Source organism: Chlorocebus sabaeus, chromosome 7, assembly GCF_047675955.1.
Source record: "Chlorocebus sabaeus isolate Y175 chromosome 7, mChlSab1.0.hap1, whole genome shotgun sequence".
Lineage (NCBI taxonomy): Eukaryota > Metazoa > Chordata > Mammalia > Primates > Cercopithecidae > Chlorocebus > Chlorocebus sabaeus.
This window is the reverse complement of record NC_132910.1, coordinates 67222269-67239793: the sequence shown is the minus strand read 5'-3', so window position 1 is coordinate 67239793 and position 17525 is coordinate 67222269.

Below are 17525 nucleotides of genomic sequence, written 5' to 3'. Positions count from 1 at the left end.
ATGAATGACCTAATTATATCTATGTTCATTTCTTGGCTGCACTTTCATTTTAAATCTGCCAAAAATATTTAGATTATGTACCTGTTGGGAAAAATTATTGCAGCATACCCAAGGGAAGAATAATACATTATCACAATATATTTTAGGCTGGCAAAGTAATAGTGAGTAAAATAACAGAGAAAATAATACATACTTTAAATTTCTGATGTATCAGCTGGTGTAATATAAAGTGAAATTGAAAAAAAAGAACTTTGCATTGCAAAATTGCTTTTTATTTTAAAGAATCCTCAGTTCTTTAAATATATTCACTATCCCATATGAATTATATTCTTCATATGCACGTGAAAATATATAACACATTTAGTGTTTTTAGTGAATACATATTTAACTATTTCCTAGAAAGGAGAATATTCCATTCTTGATTTATACTTCTTACTCTCAACATTACCATTTCCTGTTTCTACATCAAGTACAGAAAAAAAGAAGACCCCACTGACCCATAATTTGAGTTAATTTTGAGATGAATAATAGCATGATCTTTTTATCCTATTGGTGACATTAAGACCAATGTTTAACTTAGTAAAGTTAGTAAAGTTTAAGTTTATTCAATCTTGACATTAAAAGCCTAGTTTAAAGCATTTTACACAGTCAAATTCTAAAGTACTGAAAATGCAAATTGATGGTTAATCTCAAGGTTGTGATTTAATGTATTAATTAGACTGCTGAAGAGAAGTAAATGAGATATTTCCTCACCATTTTCTATTGATACTGTTTGGATTAATGCCTAGTAGAAAATTTCAGAAAATATAATTCTAATTAATTTGCTGTATTTGCAATGTTGATTTTTAAATGATTCTAAACTTTTCAGTAAGAAAAGTAAATCACACAAATCAGTGAATAAAATGAAAAAATATATAGGGCAATTAATAATAAAACAATTTTGATCATCTTTTGATATTAAAGTTAAAATATATATGAGTATGTGGCTATAATAAAAATTAAGTTTTTTAAACTTATAGATATGGAATGGTAAAATAATACTTATAATTTATAATTAAATTGAAACAGTCTGCTGAGCAATTATGTTACTATACTAGGGTCAGATATAAACAGAAAATTTCCAGTTTACTATGACATCTAATATATCTCCTATCAATTTAGTTTTATAATAACCATGATGACATATCATAAAGGAAAATCTGACCTGTGAACTCACAAATCAATGCAAGTGAAAATAAAGTGAATGCCTCGGGAAAATTTTTACTAACAATTACATCAATAATTGGAATTCAAATTCAAGTTCCATGCATCCATTTATAATTTGACAAGAGGCTTGAGGGTGGGTAGAGATGAACTTTGATTTATTATAATTATTTCAGTCTTACTTCAGATTGCAAGGTATATAATAACCAGGATATAAGGAAATTTTACCTAGTGTATATTAGAACTATCTTGTAAACAACTGGAGAAAATTTTCAATCTCAAACTAATGGGTCCAACTCTAAATTATTATCAAGATTAGTCCTACTAATTTAGCAGTCATTTAGAGAAATTTATTTTTATAATAAAGCATAAAATGTAAAATAATTTTATATGAGTTATATCTTGGCACTCATAGTAGCGTAAGTGAAGTGGTTGCAGGAAAAGGTAGAGATCAAAATAATTATATTTTGGTTTCAAAATTATTATATTAGTAAGAAAAAGTTTATTAGGCTGAATTTATTATTTAGTCTTGTCACCGGATCAAATGGTCAGTCCATCCTACAGAACGCCATAATAGGTATGCTTACTAGGCATAACAAATTAATTTGAATTGAAGGACTATATTTTAGAGGTCAATGCTCCCCAAAATACATTGAAAATGAAGAGAACTAAGGATATCTCATTGATATTGCCTGTTGAAAATGACCAGGCTTAAATAGAAGCATTCACATTTATAATTGCGGACGGCAGACCTTAGATTGGCTCCAGGTTTATGCCCTGCATAACCTTGAGTGTAGGAAGGGCCGATGCCTTGCTTCTAACCAATAGAATATGGCAGTATTGGTGTGATGTCACTGTTGTGTTATGTTGTGTCAAGGTTCTCTGTTACTAGAATGAATGAGAGCAATGATTCCCTTGCTGGCTTTGAAAAATTAGCTGCTATATTTTGAATAGACCAATTTGAGAGGGACATGTTCCAAAGAAGGGTGGAAAGCCTTTAAGAGCTCAGTGTGGCCCCTTGCCAATAGACAGAAAAGAAACAGAAGGTAATAGCTATATATACAAGGAGACAAATTCTGCCAACAACCTGAGTAAACTTGGAAGCCGATCTTTCCCCAGACAAATCTATTATGTGGTAACAGCCTTGGCTGATACCTTGATTGCAGTCTTGCAAGACACTGAAGCACAAACTCAGCTAAGCTATGCCCAGACTCCTGAGATGCAGAAATTGTAAAATAATAAATACATATTGTTTAAAACTACTTACTTTGTGGTAATTTGTCATACACTAAATGATAACTCTTACAGTGACAAAACCTATATAAAATAAAATATTATAAAAGAAATGAAAAATTTCCCTTGTAACTCAATGATAAGATCTAGACAAAAATTATTTTCTATAATAAATAAGTAAAAAATTTAAAATATATGTAATCAATGTTTTGCAAATACAAGAGGAGATGCTGCTTTTTATGAAAGAGGAAAAGAAAATATTAAAGGTAGAACAGTTTCCAAAACAAACAAAAAAAATTTGTAAAATACTGCTTAAATCTTTGAAGTGCAAGAAAAGTAAAATTAAACACAAAGATTTAAAAATACGTTAAGCACAATTTCATGAAAACCATTAGGACACTATAGAAATACAATCGGTTTCTAAGAATAAAAGCAAGAATTTCTCATAATAGACAGGCTCTGGGCTTTAATGTGACCTTTTCAGAAAAGTGAGGCCTCCCCTAATTACCTATTACCGTTCCCTTTAAAATTTTATTCTCTCACATTCTTTTTTCTTTCTACTCTGTTTTATTTTGACAACAGCAACTGTCACCTTCAAATTTATTACATATTTTACTTATTTATTATGTTTATTAACTGTCTACTTCTACTAGAATAAAAAAATCATGGTTGCAGAGTTTAGACTTTTTGTTTACTGATGTATCTCGAATATCTTAGAGCATTACACATCCTAAGTGCCCCAAAAATATTTGTTCAATGAATGACACTAATTAATTAGAGAAGAGAATGATAAACCAGATGGGATTAAAAAAAACAGAAAAGAAAAAAAATGCATCATTGAAAATATCCATGTTTTCAAGAGTTCTTAGTCTACAGATGATAAAAACTCATTAATTTTCTGTAAGCACTTATTATGTAGTTAATTTTAAAGAGTAGTAAAAAGTAAAGTAATTTATATGAAGGTGATAAAATGTTAAAGCTATTTTTCTTAGTATTTTCAAGTTTTTAATTAGGCTTTGTTAAACTTCCATTTTATTAATAGTCAAATTTTTATTCATTAACCTAATAAAAACTTTTGTCTGTAATATAATAAATTATAAATACAAATTACATATTATTATCATTACTACTACTGATATCTATCAAATGTTTTGGTCTGTGCAAAATTGTTGATGCAGCATTACTAGTTTACTAATTTATATATTATTCATTTTCTTTTTCTAATACTTATCAAGTCAGGTATTTTCTTATTTCTCATTACAATATAAATTGTGTTAATTTGATCTGATAATTTTGGACTTTGCATTTATTTGATGATTTTGAACATTTCTCTACAGAAGAATTTTCTTCAGATTTATTTTCATCTTAGCACATTTCATTTTGAGATGTAAACATTTGAGATATACAGCTCAACAGCTGCTCCTCACTTCGTTTAACATTTTGTTTCATGGCTCTTATTTCACATCTTACTGGTTTTTAAATTATTTTTCTATTCCTTGGGAACATCTGGTGTTCTTTCTTTTCACGTCCTTAAAGGTATTCATTTGTCTGAGCAACAGCTTCTGTAGGTTTGGAATACAATCAACCCTAAAGTTTACTTTAATTTTGAAAACAGTATTTTGGAAACTACACTTATTTATAGTTAAATATGCTTTAGAAAGCTACTTCACACTCCGGGAAAGGAAAAAAAAAAAAACAGGATTGCAGGAGGTATTATTATTATTATTATGCAGTGATATATATTAAAGATAAATAGTGATGATGTTCTATGTCTTTTAACTTTCTCAAATGCAATATTTACTAGCAATAGCTATGAAATACAGTTGTTCAAAGTACAGAAGAGATTTTGAATGTTCCCAACACAAAGAAATGCTTAATGTTTGAGATGACAAATATCCCAATTATCCTGATTTAATCATTGCATATTGTATACATTTATCAAAACATCACATGTGCCCCATAAATATACAACAATTATGTATCAGGAAAAGATTTAAAAATTCCAAATTTAGACTTGGATTTTTCTATTTTGTTTTATTGACTATACATAGAATTTCAATAATATTTTTAATATTATTTTTAATATTTTTAATGTTAAAATAGTATAAGTTATCTGAAATACTACATAACCTTAACATGTTTAAGTAGTTATAGAAAGCTTTACTCTTAGTTCTACTTGTATTCATCAGACTATATAACTTATTTGAATGAAAAACGTATTGAATAAAGAAGTAATACCACCTTTGTCATATAAAAGTGTTAATGCATATGTGTTGGCTTTTGGTTTCTATATTACATTTTGTAGGTCTATTTTCTATCCCTTTATTACTGCTAAACTGTCTTACACAATATTATTTTATAATTGTTGACATCTGATGGAATAAGTCTAGGCACTATGTTTTCCTTCATGAGTATCATGACTATTCTTTGATCTTTTGTTTGTGATTGAAATGACCTTAAAAATAATTTGAAAAAAAATCTATTTTTCAGTGGACTACACTTGAAATGTTCAAACATGATATATACATATTTATTTAAGTATTAATAATATATCTCAGTAAAGCTTTACATAAAACTTGCAATCTTTTGTTAAACTTATTCTACCTTATTTATATCCAGATATTATTAAACATGATCTGTAATTTCCAGCTACCCAGTGCTGGCATACAGTAAATCAATTATATTATATACATTGTTTTGGTATCTAGCCACCATGCTAAGTTTCTTTATTGTCCTCCAATTTCATGCACATTCTTTCAGCATTTAAATACACCATTATTATACTTTATTTATATTTTTGAACATTTATCATTTTAAATAGATTAGGTCAAATGGCACAAGGAGTGTTGGTCCAAGGCTGCTTCATCGTGGCTCACAGCAGTTACATTTCCTCAGTTTTAAAATGTGTAGAGGAAATATAATTCATTTAGCAGAATTCTAACAATAAGTGTCCTGACACATAGAAAGAGATAAACCATGATGCAAAGAACCAACTGGAAGCTGACTTTCCTCCAAAGTTACATAAGAAGTGGCAGAAATTTATGCCAATATCAAAGCTTTGAAAGATGTAGTGGGGATGAAGATTCTTACAACACTATTTGACAGGTGCAAAAGACAGATGGAGCAGACCACAGACTTAATCAAGTGGTGATACAAATTGTTGCTGTTTTCCTACAGTAGCATTTTTCCTGGGACACTGAACATCTCCGACACATGTTATGCAGCTATTGATGAGAAAATCTGCTTTCTTTTCCATTCAAAAATGGAAGTCAAAACGAGTTTTCTTGAAGTTAAACAGGAAACATTTTACCTTTACTCACCTGCCTAAAGGGTAACTTTAGAGAAAGTACACACATGCACACCCCACATGTGTTTGGAAATGCTGCTGTGTCCCATTTACCTAGTAATTTGTAGCACTACAATTTTCTCTTGAGAAGCACAGCAAGAACAGGCCTGCCATCTTTATCATTTTAACTTTTGACAGAGCAGACGCTATCTATGCAGAACTTTAGCTGGGATAATCTGAGGAATCCCCAGCAAGCTTCAAAAGGGAAATCATAAGGCAATAGAAACAATGGTTGATCACAAAATAGCAAAAGATGTGATGCGAATTTCTCAGCATGAACCAGTATTGCTTGATTCATTTAAACATATAATTTGTGTGTGCAGCAGCATTTTATTATAAAATTAAAAATAATATATAGGAAACCAAATCAATATATTGTGGAAAATATAGTTAAAATTCTTGAATAGGTGGCTTAGACTTCCACGGCATCTGTTTCTTCTACTTTGCTGCTCTATGTCTCATCCCATGTAGATGAGATTACTGAGAATGTTCTATTTCCATTTGGCAACTGAATCTGTTACCACACTCTTTTCTATAAAATATATTCATGAATGTTAGTGAGTTTTGGGGTAACGAAATATACATTAAAGAGAATTACTAGTACAGGCATACAAATTTGCTGGAACCCATCATATCATATACTTAAAATTTCATTTTACTGAATGAAGATTTTACCTATAAAAGAACCATAAACAAATATCAGATGATTGCTAATACTATGAATGTTGAAATGTTTAGATGTAAATATACTGGGACATACAATTTTCTTTGAATTTCTTCAAAAATAAGATGAATTAATAACTGGGAATAGGAATGGACAGGTATGTAATAAAACAAGTAAGGTAAAAATGATGGCTGTAGATAAAAGAAGAGCAAAGAAGTATATTTGTCTTACTGTAAAATTCTTTCAACTTTCCTTGAAATTTTTCAAAATCTGACTTTGGAAAAAATAAAACATTTGCAGGAAATCCTTTCATTAGACAAAACTTTGTCTAATGAATATAGAAGTACAACACAATTTTTTTGTTGTTGTTAAGTCAGGGTTTGAGAAATGCACCCATACTTACTGGACACATGGGCAATGACAAGTGAGTTAGGTTGGTAAGCGGAGATGTGGATAAAATAAAATTTGCAACCCTATGGAATGTAGGGGAGAGATTGCTCAAAATGAGCAGACTGTGTGGATATGTTCATATTCCATATAAATACTCAGAAGAGGACATCTACAGAGAAGTTTTGCCATAATCAGGAAGAAAGGTAACTGGTACTATGCATACCATTCCTGTTTGCTTCCAGTTACCCAAGTATCGCTACTGATTCCATTGACAAAGTGTTACTCACACCACATTTCCTTTGACTGGAAGATAAACTTTATTACAAAAAAAGAAATAAAGAAATTGCTGATGATATTACATTTACGGTGCCTACTTGCAAACCACACCTTTCGAAGTTTTGGACAGTTCCAGAAGATGGATTATTGTCTTAAACTAGCAGCTAACTAATTCAGGTTTCATTTTATGCTTCAAAATTGGATATAATAGCAACTGTTCTTATACTGTTTAATGCAATCCACCTTCTTTACCATCACCAATTTGCAGGAAGAACTCCAGTGTTGCTTAAAGTATGACTGATTTTATATCACTCTATGATGATATGACAGTGAATATAAATTAGCAAATTCCTTTTTTGATTGCATTTTTTTTTTAGCTTGACAAGAGTAAATATTGAGAGGAATGTAAAACTGATTGTGCTGAACCTCCTCCATTTGCCCATCCAGAATCATCTTTCCCTTTTCTTCACTCTGTTCTCTGACCTAGGAGACAGACCTCTTTGAACAGTATCAATAGACTCCATTGACCTTTAGTTATTTTGTAGCATTTAGCTACTGAGAGTCCTTTTGAAATATAAGCACGGTGACAAATAAGGTCAGGCAATTCATTTTCAAGCTCTTTCCCAAAGTTTTCCCTCTAGCTGACTCTGACCTTCGACCAAAAGTTAGAGTCACCCTCATCACACAACGTCTAATTCTACATTCCAGTGATTACTTCTTATATTCCTCCCTTTTTTACGCAGAGGTGGTTACAACCATGGAGAGTTGTGTAAACCCATGTATTTCTGATCATTGTAAATAATCCCTTTATTAAAAATTGTTGAGATTTGCTTGAATGTGCCATCAGTTGCTTGCTGGTAGTTAAGGATACTCATTTATTTACAACCCTTCCCAAATTAAATTTAATCGAAAATCACAGGATCAAAAAGTAATATCACATACTGTTAAAAGAACAACAGATTAAAAATATATTTTCATCTTGAACATAAAAGAACCACAAAATTCTGCCTTATCAGTTATAAATCAAAAAATAAAAGAATTATAGACATCAATAGATCAATCAACATTGTAGATGAAGATTTTCATATAATGTTTTAAGATACTATTATATCAATGAGAATTAAATAGAAATAGAAATAGAAAGGAATAACGCTTGTTCAACAATTTAAAAATTCTACACACCAAAAGCACAGAATACACATTATATTTACATTAATCAATCACAGAAATAAACCATGTTCAAAGAAAAAGTGTAAACCCAAATAATATCAAAGAAACATCAACAAAAATATTACATTGTCATATCACAATGAATTAAAGTTAAATATAAAATAACAATTAGAGATTATTATTATCTGCAAAAGCTTAGTATTTACCATGTGCGATTTTTTTTCTGTGAGTTTTATATACATCAACTCTTTAAATATTCAGAAAAATATTTTGTGGTAAGTAATTTTATGACCACCATTTTCTTTCAAATAGGTTTAATAGTTTATCTATGGTGCAGCAGTAGAACCTCCAAATCTATGCTTATATGATTGCTCAACTGAAAAACACAGCAAAACTAACAGAAAAACTTATACTTAAAAACATTTGTGGAAAAGTTAGAACATCCGTAGATTAAATAAGCTTCAGTATTAGAAAACATTCACAATAAAATAACAATAATTTCATTACATTTCAAAAACTGTGGGTATGGTTGGACTAGTACTAGAAGAAATTCAGAACTTTTAAAATCAGTATTTAATCATTCATTATCAAATGTTTATTGAGCAAATCCCACATGCTATGCAATGTTATTCATTGCAAAATGAAGAGGGATACATGACCATACTTATTATGCAACTCAGGGAGATAGATAAACATGAGAAGCACAAACATAAACAAAAATAAGGGACCAATAAATCTATTGTTAGAAGTCAACTGAAAGTAGCATAAAGGTAATAGAGCTAATTACAATGACAGGCCAGGTGCGGTGGCTCAAGCCTGTAATCCCAGCACTTTGAGAGGACTAGGTGGGTGGATTACCTGAGGTCAGAAGTTCAAGACCAGCCTGGTCAACATGGTGAAACCCTGTATCTACTAAAAATACGAAAATTAGCCGGGAGTGGTGGCACACATCTGTAGTCCCAGCTACTTGGGAGGCTGAGGCAGAATTACTTGAATCCAGGAGGTGGAGGTTGCAGTGAGCCAAGATCATGCCACTGCACTCCAGCCTGGGTGACAGAGCAAAACTCTGTCTCAAAAAACAACAACAAAGACAAACAAAACAAAACAAACAAAAAACAAAAACACACATGCACACTCTAGAGGCATAACAGGGTTAACAGAAACTTAAAACCTTCCTAGGTGTGAAAACACATGAGATTAATTTGAAATTTCAGATACTATTCCAGGAAATGTATTTAACAGGTGAATACCATATACCTTATCTTCACTTTTTAATTAAAAAGTTCCAAAGTGACAGCAATTAAGATAAGTGCCCTTATCATTCTAAAGAAGAGCTGCAGGTGAGACTTATTCAAGAATGGGTGTACTACAAATGCAACAATCGTCTCATCATTTTCTGCTAGCCTCTATCAAGAGAAGACTAAAAAGTCAAAGAGAAATTAAGTAATATTTAATATATAATAATTAATAAGCTTTGGCTTAGTTGTGTGTGTGGTGACATTTCTTCACTGCTCTTGAAATGAAACCTACTCTTTTACTTAAGAAAAGAGAGAGCAGCTTCAAGAGACCAAGTGAGAAGTCTAAGTCTGCAAGAAATGGAGACTCTGGTGGATTCTTTAAAGAAAGAGAGAGCAGCTACTAGAGAGACCTAGTGATAAGTCTTAAATTTGCAAGAAATGGAGCCTCTGGTGGAATCCCCCATCTGGACACTTGCTGAGTCGTAGGAAGTCTTAAGCCCACCTCAGAGCTATTGTCAACATGAAGTTGAGAGTTCACAAAGAGCTTGAGAAGTACATTCCAGTTTGGACACACGGGATAACTTGGAGTCTGCTGTCTGGTTCTCATCTTGGGAATTCTATGCAGAGGATACAGCTTGGGAGAGCCATAGATGTCAGGATGAAGAAAGGGCAGAGATAGGCAGCCTGTGCTAACAATGTTGGGCATATGTTGTGCACAATGTGGCATAGGCTATACATTTTCTGTGTACCAATTGGAACTTGAAGAAGTAAAGAGACTTGGGCAATCAGGATCAGTACCTGATAAAAAGGTGCAGCCTGTCTGTGGTGGCGAGACCTCAGAAATAACGACTGTTTTCTGGCCAAGGCAATAATTTAGGAGGCTAAAAGCAAAGCGTGTATCCCCTGAGACAGTTAATGTTCTTTGGTAACCTCTGAAGAACTAACACTTACATCCCAAAAGGGAGTCAACATTTATTTGAAATTATTTGAAAGTATAACATGACACATTAAAAAATTATATAATAAACCCTAAAATGACAACTCAAATTTACAGAAAGAGGTACTAATAAACCAATAATAAAGGAAATGGAAACATAAAAATCTTCAATCTTACAAAGGCAGGGAAATAGGAAAAAAAAAAAAAAAGACATAAGAACAAACAAGAAAAACAAAAAATAACTAGATTTACTTGTAAAAAAACTACCAAAATCAAGTATTTTTACAGTACTTCGTATTCATGAAAACGTTTTAACAGAGATCATGATGGATATTTTACACCAGGCAAGTGCTTACTGAAAGAGAGCCAGGGTAGCTACGTTAACTTAACTGATCACTATTTAAAGCAAAACACACTGCTATACTCGGTTTTAAGGAAGTTACTATATAAAATGGGGAAGAATTAACCGCTACTATAAAATTAATAATTGAAAAATTTAAAATAATAATGTAAACCCAGAAGATTTGAAAACCAAAATTGGCATATTTAATTTAGTGAATACATGTGCATGTGCATGTTGGTACTCACACAAGCACACACACATATGCACACACACACATTTTTACAGTTAACAGTTACAGTATATCCATTTTGTTTAAGTTCACATAGCCATAACAGAATTTATTCTCCATGATGAAGACACCATAATTTGTAATGTAAATGTCACTGCAAGCTCCGCCTCCCGGGTTCACATCGTTCTCCTGCCTCAGCCTCCTGAGTAGCTGGGACTACAGGTGCCCACCACCATGCCCAGCTAATTTTTTGTATATTCTTAGTACAGATGGGGTTTCACCGTGTTACCCAGGATGGTCTCAATCTCCTGACCTCGTGATTCACCCGCCTCGGCCTCCCAAAGTGCTGGGATTACAGGTATGAGCCACGGCACCCAGTCTTTTTTTTTTTTTTTTTTTTTTTTTTTTGAGACAGAATTTTGCTCTTGTTGCTCAGGCTGGAGTGCAATGGTGTGCGATCATGTTCACCACAACCTCTGCTTCCCAGGTTCAAGCAATTCTCCTGCCTCAGTCTCCCAAGTAGCTGGGATTATAGGCATGTGCTACCAAACCCGGCTAATTTTGTATTTTTAGTAGAGATGGGCATTTTCCATGTTGGTTAGGCTGGTCTTGAACTCCCGACCTTATATGATCTGCCCGCCTCAGCCTCCCAAAGTGCTGGGATTACAGGCCTGAGCCACCGCGTCCGGCCTAGACTCTGATTTTGTCTTCACTCTTCATTCTTGTTTTGTCACACTTCTGAGAGTTGTGGACTTTTGTTTTCTTGAACATAAAGTTTTCTCTTTAAACTCTGTTACTATAAATTCACTGCCTCCTCTGCCTGGAAAACTCCCTCCTCAGGGTTTTAACACACCACCAACTCCTGTTCATGCTTTACAGTTCTTCTTACACGCTCTTTCTTCAGGAAGGTTTTCTTGATAAGTAGTTAAGATCAAATGTTTTTTTGTACCCTCAAGACATCCTACTTCCACTTTTTCATTCACATATACTCTGCAATTACTTTAATGGTTTTTATTTCCCCCACTGGGTTCATTAAAAGTTAATGTTATATTTGCTAAATTTATTGTTATATCCATTGTTCTTAATATGTATAGTAATTAGCATATAATAGACATTAAAAATGTTTAAAACTAATAAAAACTCACATTGGTATTATGTAAGCCATATATTACATAAAAAAAAAATACTGTTAAAATTTCTAAAACTTACTGTTTCATAAATTTATTATGAGACTATATTGTTGTACTGTCTTTGTATATAAGATGTTTAACTAAATCTAACACTGTTAAAAGCCTAACCTAAATGTCCCACTTCAGGATCTATCCTAATCGCAACCCATTCCCTCCTCTTTCATGCAAATAGTATTTCCTTCCTCTGCTTTTAACTGTATTATCAGCTTTGACTGGTTATTTGTATGTCCATCTTTATTTCTTTCTACTAAATTCCTAGGAGAGACTGAAAGTAGTTTTCATCATTGCCTAGGTCAGAGCTAATGCTCATTCATTGATACTTCCAAACTGTATGTAGATGCTCCAAATGACCAATAAATAGAACATCTGACAAATTTATGAACATTAATTTGTTTAAATAATTAAATAAAATAACAAGAGTGATAAATTTGTGCATTCCCAAATTATCTTGGTATGATACACCTTTCTCTGAGGCTAAATGGGATGCAACTCATTGCTTCCCTGTCTGCCGCGTTATCTCTCAGGACACTTCATATTTATGGTCCACTGAAGTGAACTCACCCAGAATACAGCTGATGTTTGGCACTTATTCAATCAAAATTATTCACTCTGAATAAGAGAAAGCCTTACCTGCTAAATAGGTTATGGCTTTTTAAACAGGAATACAAATCCTAACTTAAGAGTTTTTGACTTTTGGCAAATTGACAAAACGGTGCAAATAACAAGGGTAAATGAAAGAAAAATGGTGCTGTAAGAGTGGATAAATATAATGCACTGTTGAAGGTAATGAAGAAAATATATTTCATTACTAGCAGATACAAAGAGCTCAATAAAGTATAGGAATTATTGTGACTATTCACCCATGTAACACTCCTTGGTCCAGTTCTTTGCCTTGTGTCTAATTCCTACTCATTATTCATCAGTTCCATAATAATGTTGTATATTTCATTATTTCAATATTTTTATATTTTATAAGTTCCTTTTTCTTAAGGGCTCTAAATCAATGAGAATAATATAACTTTGATACGTTTAAAAATAAATAAATAAAATCGAATATAACTGTGAGTAAAGCTTGTTAGTAAGTTTATTGCAATTTACATGAAAAAATATAAGTTGCAATAAAAATTTAAAGGAATTAAGAAAGGATGTATAAAAGAGAGAATATTTTTTGACAAGCTAAATACCTTACTCTGCAGCTTTAATGACTCTGGAAGCAATTTATTTTTGCCCAAAGACATTTTGACTTATAATAACTTATTTTAGCATACTTTAACATGTCCCATGAGGAATCATTACAGAGTTTGCTAGGATGATGGCGTTACCATGTGCTGATTGTCTTCATTCAGCATCTGTCAGCTGAAGAAAATATTCTTATATGCGTTGGAGTATATGCCAAATACAATGCATGCCAAATTATCTGTTAAAATACAAAAACAGTAATGAATGCAAATCTATTGCACTGTTTTACATGGCATGTAAGTGCTAGGAAGTTTTTCTATACTCAGTATTGCACAAAAAGGCTGCTGATGTGAAGAGAAGGGTAAATTCATCCTTTTAAACTAGAGTAAAAAGCACAACAAGGTAAAACATATAGAGCATATTATTCCAAACTTAATGTTCCTATAACCCTCCTCTGAATTTCTATGTAAATATAATGAGAAAATACATAATTGTATATTTATAGATACAAAATTATTTCACAAAGTAAGACCTTGAACTACTCTCAAGTACAGCAATATTTGATTGCTTTCAATGAGTTTTTCCTAGCAAATTTTAACAAAACTTATTTGTCTACCCATTCTAGAATTAGTGATTCATCTATCTGAAATTTTTGCAACTTAATAGCAAAATTCCTATTATTAGGACACATAAGGAACTGATGAACTCATATTCTACATATTTATTAATCCTAAACAATTGTTTAAGATATAAGTATACAAGCATAGGGCATGAGTCACAAATTTAGAAGTCACAAACTTCTTAAACAAGTTTCAGAAAGAAACTCAAATAAAATTTACAACAAAGTTAATCTGAATTATTGATTATAAATGTGGTTTAAAAAGTTAAAAATTTAACACAGATGGTTACAGTTAATATTATTTTTCTATAAACAGCATTTTTTAATCATTTGGAAAAGCGTTTGGTTATGGGACTAAAGCATTATTAAAACTTCGCTTATTCATTTGTGCAACTGAGGAAATTGACCTAATTTTTTTTTTTTTTTTTTTTTTTTTTTTTTTTTTTTTTTTGAGACGGAGTATCGCTCTGTAGCCCAGGCTGGAGTGCAGTGGCGCGATCTCAGCTCACTGCAAGCTCCGCCTCCCGGGTTTACGCCATTCTCCTGCCTCAGCCTCCCGAGTAGCTGGGACTACAGGCGCCCGCCACCTCGCCCGGCTAGTTTTTGTACTTTTTAGTAGAGACAGGGTTTTACCGTGTTAGCCAGGGTGGTCTCGATCTCCTGACCTCGTGATCCACCCATCTCAGCCTCCCAAAGTGCTGGGATTACAGGCTTGAGCCACCGCACACAGTCTGACCTAATTTTTGACCCTACATCAGTTTCTGTTTTGCGTTTGAAGCCAGGCTTTGAATCTTACTTGGATTTTAGGTGAAAAAGCCATCCATGTAAATCCAGGTAAATCCTTGGGCAACAGTGATTGGTTTGCTCCATAAAAACTGAACACAAGGATCTATGAGCTAGGGACTTCCAAACTCCTTATCGTGGTGGCTTTTGGCAATTATTGTGTTAGTTATTTATGGAACTGTCCCAGAACAATGGACTGTTTTATGTAGGTTCCATTTCTCTGTCCCTCCATACTTGCGTCCACTAAGAAAGAAAACTGCTTGAGTATTGAATGCAACGTTTGTTTTGGAAATACATCCCATAGACTTTTCTGAAAAACGTGTCAATTATATTTGATCAGCTTTTTGTTACAAGCTAGCATAACTTTGATATAAATAGTGCTATAATTATTTGCCTCCTTCCAGCTCTCTGAACATCGCAAATGCTTCTGAAATATAATACCAGGGAGTCAGTGGGATCACCAAAATTGTAGAAACAAGGTGCAATCCTTATTACAGATGAGGAATATCTGTCTAACTTAAAAACTTCTATTTAATATTCAATTCAATTATGTAATAATAATAATATTCTGTAATGCATTAAAAATGATAGAGAAAAATAAAATAGTGTTTCAGTTCTCTAGGTTCAGAAGATTGGAAGCAATTTAGTGCAGAATGACAGCTATTTGATTCTTTGGGTAAAAAGATAGCTGCCGTCATGATTTTCAAGAACTCATTAGGAAGCAAAGGTGACATGTGATGCCTTCTTCTTATTAGGTAAAGCAGTTAGAAAAATACTCATCTATAGTGAAAAAAGAAAAAGAAAAGCTTCTATGAGTCCCAGGATCTGTCATTGGGATCCATCAAAAGCACAAAGCCACTAATGCATGCTCATATTTTAAAAAATAATTTTATATATGGGACTGTATTTTACTAATAGCACCTTGGATGTGAATTGATATAGCATCCTTGAAATAATTGGAGAAAAAGCAAATCATTTTTTAAAGTTTTAAATTAAACTCCTTGTCTCAGAATTTTGAAGCAATTCCATAATGTATTTTTCCATCATTTAATAAAATAAAATATTGATAAAAAGAGGGAAAGGAGTAAGAATAATTTTGTAATTGGAAATCATGGAGGAGAGATTTTAAGTGGTGATATCTAAAAATCTGATTTTCAAATTGTTGTTTAAACCAGTAGCAACAGCATTACCTCACACCTTACAAAAAAGGCAGAGAACATTTTGCCAAGAAGCACTCTTCTAGATGAAAACTAAACACGTGGAAAGCAGAGATTAATAAACCGAGAGACTGCAGAAAAGATGGGGGCAGAAAATAAATTTTCCACATCTATTTAGATAATTGCCGTAAGCTGTCCTATTCCCTGCCTTCAATGTAAAAATTTAAGAGTGTATGACGCCGCCATCTTTACTACCTTGGAAAGCTGCCCAATCTCCAACCCCGCCTTCTTCTATTTTGACCTAATATTTATTTCTTTATTTTATTAGTTCTTTTTTTAACCTTGTCAATGAGTGTTATAAAAGGCTTAGAACTTATCCCACAATCCTTTTCCTCTCTTTCTTGAATATATCCTGTAGTTTTTTGTGTATGTATGCGTGTGTGTGTATATATATGTGTGTGTGTGTGTGTGTGTGTGTGTGTATCTCCTGTAGGATAATTATTGCGTTTTCTGTCACCATCTTTTACTTGACAGTTGATTATAAAAATATCTTCCTATACAGTATATTTCTACTTGGGTACTTAACTAAGATTTCAGATGAATGTCTAAATGCATTCATTAGAATCCTGAATAAAAATAGCTTTTCTTCTAAAATTAAGAGTTGCATCTCTCAATTTTGCCAGTGAACCAGACCAAATTCTAATTATTTCTCCTTCTTAGTCTCCAAATATGCCTAGGATGTGATAGAAGATAAATTATATCTAAAGTAATTTTAAGGTAAAAAATATAATATAACAGATTATCATATGTATTGTTATTTTTCTCTGTGCCTCTTGTGGCATGTCTCACTTTGACTCCTAGCACTCACTTCTTCAACATTTAACATAAACTTGGATATTCTTTGTAATTCTACCTTTCATCATATCTACGTAATATAATTTTCTCAAAATATTCTCTTTTCCATGTCATTAAACACCTGAATATGTTGAATATATTCTTACTCATTCCAAGTCTCACTATTCTGCCGGCTTTTGAAGCCTATTAGTAATGTGCCAACTGGTAGTCTGAATAATTTGTTGAGTAATAATAATTCCTACCCTAGATTTTTGTTATAGGTTGACTTTAATTATCAACTAGTGTAGTTCTTGTAAAGTCAGTTTAAAAAATGATAGATAGTATTTTTTAGAGAAGTTTTAGGAAGTTTACAAGGAAATTGAGCTGAAAGTAGAGTTTCCCTATTCCCATCTCCAACCCACACATAGTTTTCCCTATTAAAATGGTTCATTAGTGTGGTACATTTGTTTTAACTAATGGACCAATATTGTTACTAGTCGAAGTCTGTAATTTATACTAGGGTTTCCTATTTGAGTTTTACTGGTGTATGGGTTATGACCAAAACACAATGTAATGTATCCATGCTTTATTTATTTATTTATTTATTTATTTATTTATTTATTTTTATATATTTATTTATTTTTGAGATGGGGTCTCCCTCTGTCGCCCAGGCTGGAGTTCAATGGTACAATCTTGGCTTACTGCAACCTCCACCTCGCAGGTTCAAGTGATGC